The sequence below is a fragment of the Dasypus novemcinctus genome, chromosome 14 (assembly GCF_030445035.2).
Source record: "Dasypus novemcinctus isolate mDasNov1 chromosome 14, mDasNov1.1.hap2, whole genome shotgun sequence".
NCBI lineage: Eukaryota > Metazoa > Chordata > Mammalia > Cingulata > Dasypodidae > Dasypus > Dasypus novemcinctus.
The window spans coordinates 89,212,472-89,223,098 of NC_080686.1; the positions used below are offsets into that span (position 1 = coordinate 89,212,472).

Genomic DNA, 10,627 nt, shown 5'->3' on the forward strand with positions numbered 1-10,627 from the left:
GCATTGTCGTGAAGATTTATGTAGCTCGTGTATATAATCTTTACAGGAAGTGAATGAAATAGCTGCTCTTCCCATTTTAAGGGCAAGGAAACTGAGATTCAGATACTTAACTGAGGTGGTAACTTGCCTACCTGCTTCTAATGGGCCCATTGGAAGGGAACAACCCCCAGTCCAGGGTCCCACATTGAGATACTTTAGTCCAGGGGGCTTCTAGGCTCCTGCCCCTTCAACAAGGAGTCCACAGACCTACTCTCCTTGACCACCACAAGTTCACAGTTCTTTCTTGATGCCTCTGAAAGATTTTCTGATCACATCAGAAGGAGCAAATCCACCTTTTGTGTGCCCCATTCTTTAGCTCCTCTACACAAGAAGCCTCGATAAATAACAGCTGCTCTACCATGCGATGGCCTCCTTAATAATAGCCATTGTTTGTTCCATACTTTCTAGGTGTCAGGTACTATGCAAAGCATCACTAAAACCCTATGAGTTTAATATCATTCTCAGCTGCATGCAAGGAAATGGAGGCTTAGGAAGGTTGAGTGTTTCAAGGTCCCACCCCTGGTGAATGGCAGAGCCAGGCCTCTAATCCAGGACTTGCTAATGTCCAGCTCTGTGCTCTTTCCACTGTTCTCCTCTGCTTATTCCATTGAGTGCCAGACTTGGTCAGGATAGTCACATCCAGATTAATTAAGGAAATTCATTGATCAGTACAATGGAATTATATATGACACTACCTTAGAACTAGAGGGGGGAAAGAATGACTGGTTGGAATGAGATGGACTTGTGAGCAACCCTGGGGATTCACCGTTTGTTCCCAGTGTGGTCCCAGGCAGAAAGAAAGCCTCCTAAAGATGTTCTGGCCCAAATTCCTGGAACCTGTGCAGGCATCACCTTACACGGCAGTAGGGACTTTGAACATGCGATGAAGGTGATGGACCTTGAGCTGGGGCAAGTAACCTGGATTTACCAGGTGGGCCTAAAGTAATCACATGCATTCTTAAAATTGAAGGAACTTTCCCAGCTGCAGGTCAGAGAGAGAGAGCGATGTGACAAAAGAAGGGGCAGAGTGACACTATGTGAGAAGGACTCAACCTTTCTTTGGTGCCTCTGAAGATGGAGGAAGCACCATGGACCTGGGAATGCAGCAGCCTCTGACTCTGGAAAAGGCAAAGGCACAGATTGTCCCATCGAACCTCCAGAAAGGAATGCAGCCCTGCCAATGCTGAGATTTGGGCCCAGTGAGACCCGTGTTCGACTTCTGACCTGTACAGGGTGGTAAGATAATCCAGTTGTGCTGTGTAAGCTGCTCTGTTTGTGGTAAGTTGTTATGACAGCCATGGAAAATAAATACAGTAAGATACTTCAGACTGTGGGACCTCCATTTTCTCGTCAGCTTTAATGGGGACCATGAATCCTCTGTCCTTGGGTTGTTGGAAGAGTCAAAAGTTACCAGGCACAGAGCCTGGCACATAGTAGGGCACTGAGGGGCTGTTAGCTAAAGTGGAATTTGAATGACTGTCTCTTCTGAAACCAACCTGTAATTGACAGGTGTCCATCAGGGTGTAGCCAGCAAGTGTTGGAGGTGCTCAGAGCATCGGGGCAAGCACAGCAGACTGGGCAGATCAGAGGAGACTCCTCAGAGGAGGTGGGACAGGAGACATGAGTTGGTAGGACGTCACGAGAGAATTGTTCCATGGCTTGGGAGAAATTAAAGCAGATCTCAAATCTAAGTATTAGAGTTACCAGCCCACGCTCAATGAGGGGGGACAATTCAGATCCCAGTATGGTTCCCTGTGGCAGGGCTTTGGAGTCAGGAGACCCCAGCTTTGGCTCCTCGATGAGCTGAGTACCAGCAGTGGGACTGGAGCAAGTCGCCAAGCTCTCTGAATATCAATTTCTTCATCTTCAAAAACAAGGCTACCACCATCCACCATGTGAGTTTGCTAGGAAGATCAAATCAGCGAGGTGCTGATTGTGAACACTTTTTAAAGCCTGCAGAGTGGGCATGAGCACGAGGCCCGGTTCCCTTCTCCATTGCCCAGGCAAGCAGCCTCACCCTGTGGCAACGAAAATCCACAGAGGTGGCTGTAGGAAATGGGCCAACGGGGCCTGGTTCAGTTGAGGGCCATCTCTTCAAGCAGCAGGTCAACTTGCCTTTTCCTGTCCTCTGCTCTCCTGGAAAGCACACCCAATTCCGGCCATTCCCAAATCCCTCTAAAATCCCACTTCCTTCCCGGGAGGTTGCGTGGTCAGGAAAAGGTTATCCACTTTTTCCCCGGCACTGAAAGAAGAGTGCTCCTTCCGGTCCCTTCTCACTTGCCTTATGACCTGAGGGAAATGCCCTTCTCTTTCCGGGCCTTGTCTTCTTTTTTTTTTTTTTCTTTTTTTTATTTCTCTCCCGAACCCCATCCCCCCCTCCCCCAGTTGTCTGCTCTCTGTGTCCATTCGCTGTGTGCTCTTCTGTGACCGCTTCTATCCTTATCAGCAGCACCGGGAATCTGTATTTCTTTTTGTGGCATCATCTTGCTGTATCAGCTCTCCGCGTGTACGGCACCATTCCTGGGCAGGCTGCACTTTCTTTCGTGATGGGTGGCTCTCCTTAACGGGGTGCACTCCTTGTGCGTGGGCTCCCCTACGTGGGGGACACCCCTGCGTGGCAAGGCACTCCTTGCGCGCATCAGCACTGTGCGTGGGCCAGCTCCACACGGGTCAAGGAGACCCGGGGTTTGAACCACGAACCTCCCATGTGGTAGGCAGATCGGGCCTTGTCTTCTTGTCAGCAAAATAAAGATGTCGCTCTGCCTGATCTCTCAGGCACCCTTTAGCTCAAAGATTCTGTGAGTCTACGTTCCCCAATAAAAACAAAAAAGCAAAAGGATCGATACCACTGCTGCATGGCGAAACTTTACTTGCTAGAAGTCAGATACAGTTCATTTATTAGCTCATTTAACCCTAACTCTAAGAGGCAAGTGCTACTATTATTTGCAGGCACAGGGAAGTTAGGTTTTTTGCCCGGGATCACACAGCTCGTGTGTTGTATAGCTGGGATTCGACCTCAGCAGTGGTTCTTCATGGGCCATGCTAGCAGCCAAGAGCCTCTGACCAGTTCCACCTTCTGTTCTCTATCGAGGAGTGTCAGAGGCCATATTTTGAGGGTTCTCATGAGACACCATCAAGGGCTGGTTATATTTTCCTTAGACTCCATCTTGCCTCAGCTTTAAATCTACTTTCCTAGCGTTGTCAGATCCTGGGTTAGCGTATCACAAAAATTTGTGTCCGAGCTGGAAGAATATTCTGAGACACTGAATATGTATGTCTTTGTGTTGTTCACTGAGCTGTGCATCTAAGTAATTATAACAACACTAATATTTATCTGCAATTCGTGATTCTCACGTCCACCCTGTCTGGTGAGGTAGGCCCCCTCTTCTCCATCTCACAGATTAGGAAATGAAAGCACAGAGCATCTGTGGAGGGTCTCGCCCACTCATGCAGAGTGAGAGGTACCGCTGGGACTCAAAGCCAGGCCACCTGACTGCAGACACCAGACTCTCCCCACTCCATGTCCTCTAGGTGGTCTCCCCTGGAAAGTAAGTCAATGGAATAGTTTTAGAAATTCTGGTCAAATAAATTTATTAAAGTGGAGTTAAATAAAGTGAGGTAGGCTGCTTCCCTCCAGGATTGCACCTTTGAATAACCAATGGCCAGGAATCTCCAGGAGCAGGACAGCGCTGGCAGACTGCTGGGGAGTCTTTTCTCATTCGGATTCACTCAGGGAACACACTTTGGGAAACTCGGTTCCAGAGGCATGCCAGGACAGAAGGTTCTTCAGGACAGAAGGGGGAGGGAGTCAGCCTCCAGATTCTTTCCAGGCCTCCTCCATCCCAGTTATCCCCCAAAATATCTCACCTCCACTCACCCCACACCCCCAGACACACACCAACTCTACTGACATGGTTGTGCCCTCGGCCCGTGTTAGGAAAAACGAGTCTCCGAAAATTAAATGGCACTGTCAGTGCTCCAAGATTTGCTAGTCAAAGAAACTTTTCGAAAGTAAATTATTTCTGGTAAAGCAAATCACCACTCCTAATTGATTTATACTTGGGAAAAGTCTGGATTTTCATGCAATAGGCCTTTAAAGTGAAGCATATTTGGGAAAAGTTGAATGGCAGAACAAGGTGTGGGGTTTTTCCAAGAAGTTGCACAAAATAGGAATCTGACTTCTGCTTTTCATTGACTCTGGGGGACTCCAGAGCAGTGTGCTTGAGTTGGGGGCAGGGGTAGGGATGAAGTCTAAGGGTTCAATCTGAGGCGTTCTTGGTGGCCTAACCTGCTGGCCTTTCTCGATCCTAAAGCCCGTGGATGGCTCCGTAGCCTGCTTATCTCTAGGGTGCAAGGCTCTCTCCTGCCTGAGCCTCCTTTCCCCCATTTAAACTCCAGCACTGTACCTGGTTCTCAGGCACCTGCTGTGGGCTGACGTTGGGCCAGGCACTGTTGGTTTCGTCACTCGTTTGATCCAAGAGAACCTCAGTCTCCAGAGGCCCAGATAACAGATGCATGCTGGCTGCCCGGAAGGAGAACTCGGTCTGACAGAGCGTGCCCGATTCCCAGCCGGCCGACCTTTAGGCAGAATTTGAGGACCAGTAGATCTGGACCAGCACAGTAGCTTGAAGGCCATAATGGAGGCAGGTGGGGTGGAGGGGAGAGGAGAGGAAAGCAGAGGCTCGAAAGCTCTCTTGATGGAGGCAGCCGCTGAGCTGGGCTTGAAAGGATGAGTGGGGTAGAGCCATGAGGAGACACAGGTGGAAAAGGCCTGGGGGTGGGGGGGGGCAGCCTGAGCAAGGGCAAAACTTGAGAGTCCAGAGGGGGTGCTTGGTTTGTCAGGAAGTTCTTTTGCTGTTTCTATGATAACCGGTGAAGTCTCCTGTATTCTAGGTTTCTCCGACTCCTGGCAATGCTCGAAAGCCTTCGCTCTAGAGTTTAGAAGAGCCCAGGAAAGTTATTTACCCTCTTGGCACCCCAGTTATCTCATCAGCAGAATGGGAAGAATGAGGTTATGGTAAAGATTTAGAGTGCATAATGTATGGAGAGCTTTGAAACTGTGGAAGGCATCTGGTAAGTGCTCAGTAGAAGTTATATTGTTATTGTTATTATTCTGCTTGAGACTCTCAGGAAGGCAGGCAGACTTAGTCATTTCTGCATCTTCTGCATTTTCCAGTGTCTGAGCTGGTAGCTCTCAATAAATGCCATTCCGATGACTAGAATGGCTGAGTGAATAAATGTGAGAATAATATCCCTTCTCTCTAAGAAGCATTATGTGGTAATTGCCTCTTGTCCTTGAAGTTCCAGTCCCCAGAGCCCAGCCTGGGTAGAGAGACCCCAGGGCTGCTGGGCCAGCCCTCTATCTTCGTGTGCATCTTCTGTGAGTTACTCTAGGGTAAAGAAGAACATTTGACCCCTGTGAAGAAAGATTGCCTTTCACAATCCCCCAGTTCCCTAGATGTGACTTGCTGAGCTGACAGAATGAACAGAGAAGAGTCAACTATTTTTAGGACTAACTAGAAAGATTAAATTTTTTCTCTCTCTTCAAATATCAAACCTGCAATCTGTAGGAATCCAAAGAGGAATTACGTTGGAGAATAGGAGGTAGGGATGTTTTGTTACACCGTTATTGCTTACAATTTCCACTTAAATACAACAATAGACAATTGGGTGCTTACTGGGTACCAGCACTGTGCTAAATGCTTTACATGCTCACTTATTACAGCTACCTCATGAGATTGGTTTAATTCTTCCTATTTTGCAGATAGGGACACTGAGGCAGAGAAAAGTCAAGTATCTTGGCTAAAGCCACGGAGAAAGGATACAGTGGAACTAGAATTCCAACCTAGTCTGACTGATTTCAAGACTCATGTACTCAATGAGGATGAAGACAAGAAGGAAACAAGTCAGAACAAAGGGGACAGGGCAACCTAGGGTTAATGGCTGAAGAATGAAGTCATTCATTTTCACTGGATTTGTCTAGCACATCATTATTTTGGGTACAGTGGCAGATTCACAGATGAGAAAGTCAGATGTTTGAGGAACTTGCATCCTAATAAAGGAGATGTAGGGACTTCCTTGTTTTGATCTGCCCAGCTCCTTCATTTTCTTTTTGGGATCTCTACTTTCCCTGTTGCACGCAGGGTTGAGGAGCTTGCCAGTCAAGTTTTCCTGCACTCTCCTGGCCAAATGGTAGGTACTCGCTCCAGATTGGCAAATTGGACTATGGGAAAGTAAACCATAACCCAAGAACTGATAATGTTTAGAGCTGATTCATTCAGGTAGCAGCTCCCTGAAGATAACTGCCTGTTAGTTCCTGCCATCTGGTTATTCAGCTTTTCCTTCTTCCCTGAGAACTTTGTGGCAGATGTTTTAAGTTGGTTCATTCGGCACACATTCCAACTCCTTCAGGCTTGGCTCTCTCTACTCTAGGGTGGAAGACTCAAAGCTTACTTTCCCAGATTCCCTTGCAGGTAGGGGTGTCATGTCACTCAGCCAAAGAGATGCAAGTTTAAGACTCCTGGGGATGCCTTTCTTCTTCCTCTTTCCACTGGAATGTGGACATGTTTATTAGACCTGTGCCGGATACTTTATGAGCATCAGAGAAAGCTTCAACAAAGTGCACAGGCATTGGGCCTTGACACTGCTTAGTAGCTTGGTGATATCAGGCAGGCAACAACTTCCCTTTGGGCTCCTTGCTGAAAAACTCCTTACTGGTTTAAACTGCTGTGTTTGGGGTTTCTGTTACTTGCATTCAAATGCAACTTCTGACTGATACATACTTTGTATGCTCCCAATTCATTCCTTTGCCACCCCTTTTAAAACTGGGGTGTGCTTAAGGTAGGCAGCATTTCTTTATGCAACCCCCAAACCCTACATGATGTAAGGAAAGGAGGAAAGTACATAACAAACCACAACATCAGTCAGAATGAAATATGCCCTACTGGAGGGAAGAGCTGTCATAATGCAAATTCATGTTGACATAGTCTGTTACATTTTTCTAAGAGTTTTCTCATACACCATTTCCTCTGACTCTCCCAGCCACCTTGTAAAGTAAGAATTACCATTATCCTGATCTTATAGATGAAAAAACAATCCTCAGCGTTTAAGTGTTGTGAAAGTGAAGAAAAGGCAACTGGAGACACCATGCAAGCTTCTTAAAGAAGTGGCTTTGAGTTGGTTTTAAAGAATGACCAGGCTGTTAATACGTGGCAGAGGAGGCGGAAAGCACATTGGCACCTGGAGCAAGAACTGGGCAGAGCATCGTGGCATGAGAGGGCTGGAGGAGTCAGGGAAATGTGGCTCGTGCTCAGGGCTGAGGCCTAGGGAGCTTGGGAAGCATGTAGGGGAGGCAGGGTTGGTAAAGTAGGCAGGGCCCAGATCATGAGGGGCCGGTGTGGTTGAAGCTTCTTTACTTTGCAGAGAACTGAGGCATTCAGCTAATCTAAAGTAATGGCAAAATTGTGAGGACAAATATGGGAATAAGGGGCATTCTGGGATTAGAGTTGAGCTTCTTGGGGAACCAGAACTTCACCATCACCAGCATCACAGAATGAACAAGAACCTCAGATCGGCCAGGCACCACAGTGAGGGGAAAGTACTTTGGCAACATAAACTGGTTAGGATGGAACCCACCTCTAGCAACTGAATTATCTCATCTTCCACTCAGTAGCAACAACTCATTGGTTTCTATTCTACAGCCTTGAAATTACCACGACTCCTCAGGGTTCAATCCTCTGTGTGTATCTTCAGCTCAAATTCTTGAGAGTGTGTATTAGGATAGGAAAGACTCTGCTGTGGTAACAGATAAATATTGAAACCCTCTCGACTTTTTGTGATTATACAGTGTCTTCTGGTATACATGGCCTCCAAAGTCCCCTGTGGCAAGAGAAGAGAGGGACAAAGGAGGCATACTAGTTCTAAACTCCTTGGCTTACGTATTCACAATCTATTGAAATAGCCACATGGCCCCGCCTAACTGCAGGGAGTCTGGGAAAGTTGTATTTGGTGAGCATGAGTCGTTCCTGCCACGAGAGTCTGATGGATCTGATTGGGCACCCTCATCTCTACTAGGCAAAGTCTTATGCCAGGGTCACTTCTTAGGCCCCTTTCCAGCCAATGGGTTGGCTGCCCTTTAGTCAGGTACCCTCTCCTGGTCCCTTGAGCTGTGGTCTGGAAAGTGTAGGCAGTGGTTTCCCTGGTGTAGGCAGGACAATTTCTGTTTTGGGACATAATGGAGCCACTTCAATACATTATGCTAAGGCTGGGAGTTTATTTTGAGGCACTGGGGAGGTACTGTGGGTAGTCAGAAGGCAGTGAAAAACATGGTCGGATTTACATTTTGCACAGGTCACTCTAGTGGCACTGAGGATCAGTGAAATCCTGTTGGTAGAGTGCTTGGCACAGAAGAAGCCCCTGTTGTTATTTCCTACTCCAACTGTGGGTAGAGGTCCACTTGGCCTCTGCTGGAGGACTTCTAGGGATGAGAAGCTCACTGTTTTCTGAATCATTCTGTAACCTTATGGGACAAAGTTAATACTTTGAAAGTGCTTTCTTAGATTAATCTGAATTCTTCCCTCCTCCTGCACCTCCCCCCCTCCCTCCTTTCCTCTCCCTTTCCTCTGTCCATCCTTCTTTCCTCTTTTAATTCCTCTGATGAATAGTAGAATCCTCTTGGCTCTCTTGGGTCTCCCTCCTTGACTCTTCCTCTGGGGACACCTCTCTATTGAATGACTGTCTCAGGGTCTTCGAAGGAGCTGAGGCTGGATCCTGTGGACCATTACAGTGCTTTCCTTGGATATTCCTACAATAGGAAAAAAGCACTGTGGGGTAATGGAAAATAAATTAAGGAGAAGGTACGAGAGTCCTGGGGGACAACAGGTATGGGTTTTAACTGTACCTGATGCTGATGGTTCTAGGCTTAGCTCACCCCAGGGGCCCAAACTTTCTTGACTACCACGTAAACTCAAGCACCTCAACTTAATGTCCATGTTTTCATCTAAATATAAAGCCCAGTTTCATTCTACCCTGTTCATTTTTTTTTTTAAGATTTATTTATTTATTTAATTATCCCCCCTCCCCCGGTTGTCTGTTCTCTGTGTCCATTTGCTGCATCTTGTTTCTTTGTCCACTTCTGTTTCTGTTGTTGTCAGTGGCAGGGGAAGTGTGGGCGGCGCCATTCCTAGGCAGGCTGCACTTTCTTTCGCACTGGGCGGCTCTCCTTATGGGGTGCACTCCTTGCGCGTGGGGCTCCCCTACATGGGGGACACCCCTGTGTGGCAGGGCACTCCTTGCGCGCATCAGCACTGCACATGGGCCAGCTCCACACGGGTCAAGGAGGCCTGGGGTTTGAACCGCGGGCCTCCCATGCGGTAGACAGACGCCCTAACCACTGGGCCAAGTCCGTTTCCCATACCCTGTTCATTTTTTAAATGCTGCTTTATTGAGTGCCTCCTAGTACTCAGGCAGTGAGAACTCTGGATTAAAAGACAACATACCTCCTGTTCTCCTGAAGCTCACAGTCTAGTTGGGAAGACAGAGAAATAATTCCTTACTTGCCATAAGTAACAACAGCAAAAGTGATAATGTAATGAGCTCTAATTGTAGGGCCAAACATTTTATATAGATTATTTCATTTAATATTACCAGCGACCCTGTGATGAGCTTTTATATTCCCCTTTCGGGTATGGGAAATTGAGATTCAGGAAGGATGAGTGTGGCAGTTCGAGTATTTATGGAGCCCAGAACAATCATGCCTTTAGCACTAATCCATCCATTCCTGTGGGTGTGAACCTATTGCAGACGCGACCTTTTGATCAGGCTACTTCAGTCAGGCGCAACCCAGGGTGGGCCTTAGTCCTCTTACTGGCATCTTTTATAAGTGGGATGGATACAGAGAGAGACATAGAGAAAATGCCAGAAGAAGCCTGAAGCTGAAACAATGAAACCCAGAAAAGAAGGGAGACCAGCCGCTGCCACCGTGTGCCTTGTCATGTGACAGAGAAGTCCAGAATCGCCAGCAGCTGGTCTTCGGGGAGAAAAACGTCGCCTGATAAACCCTTCATTTGGCCGTTTTCATGGACTCAGAACTGTAAGCCTCTAAGTTCCTAAATCCCCATGGTAAAAGCCAACCCGTTTCTGGTATATTGCATTCTGGCAGCCTAGCAAACTAAAACAGGATGAGTAAAATGCCTGAGATCACACAGTTAGCAGAGCCGGCGAGTGGCAGAGCCCCGGGCCAGCAGAGGAGGGGGCACCTACCCAGCCTAGGCTTGCCCGGAGGGCTGGCTTCAGGATCAGAGGGGTTTTGGTGGAAAGTAATAAAAATCTAATTCAAACTAACTTATACAATGATGAGAATTTATTGACTTGTGTAAATAAAAAGTCTGCATATGTGCTTGATCCAGCAGCTCAGAAATGCCACTGATGGCCGGGTTTTCTTTATTTCTTCTCTCTTCCTTCCAGGATTTAAATTTGGGTCTCTTTTTGGTTGCAAGATGGCTGCCAGCAGCTCTTGGCTTTGTGCTTCTTCAAGCACATCCAGATAGAGACAAAAGATGGGTTTTCTCTTTTGTTTCCAGCAAACACC

At 47.3% G+C, this 10,627-nt stretch overlaps 1 long non-coding RNA gene across 1 annotated transcript; it reads left to right on the top strand.

Annotated features, from left to right (window-relative positions):
- Positions 1 to 1,021: 1,021 nt before the first annotated feature.
- On the top strand, positions 1,022 to 10,382 carry LOC139436429 (uncharacterized). Its single transcript, XR_011645687.1, has 3 exons — positions 1,022 to 1,317; positions 4,933 to 5,112; positions 5,804 to 10,382. It is a non-coding gene; the product is annotated as an uncharacterized lncRNA (long non-coding RNA).
- Positions 10,383 to 10,627: the final 245 nt, after the last annotated feature.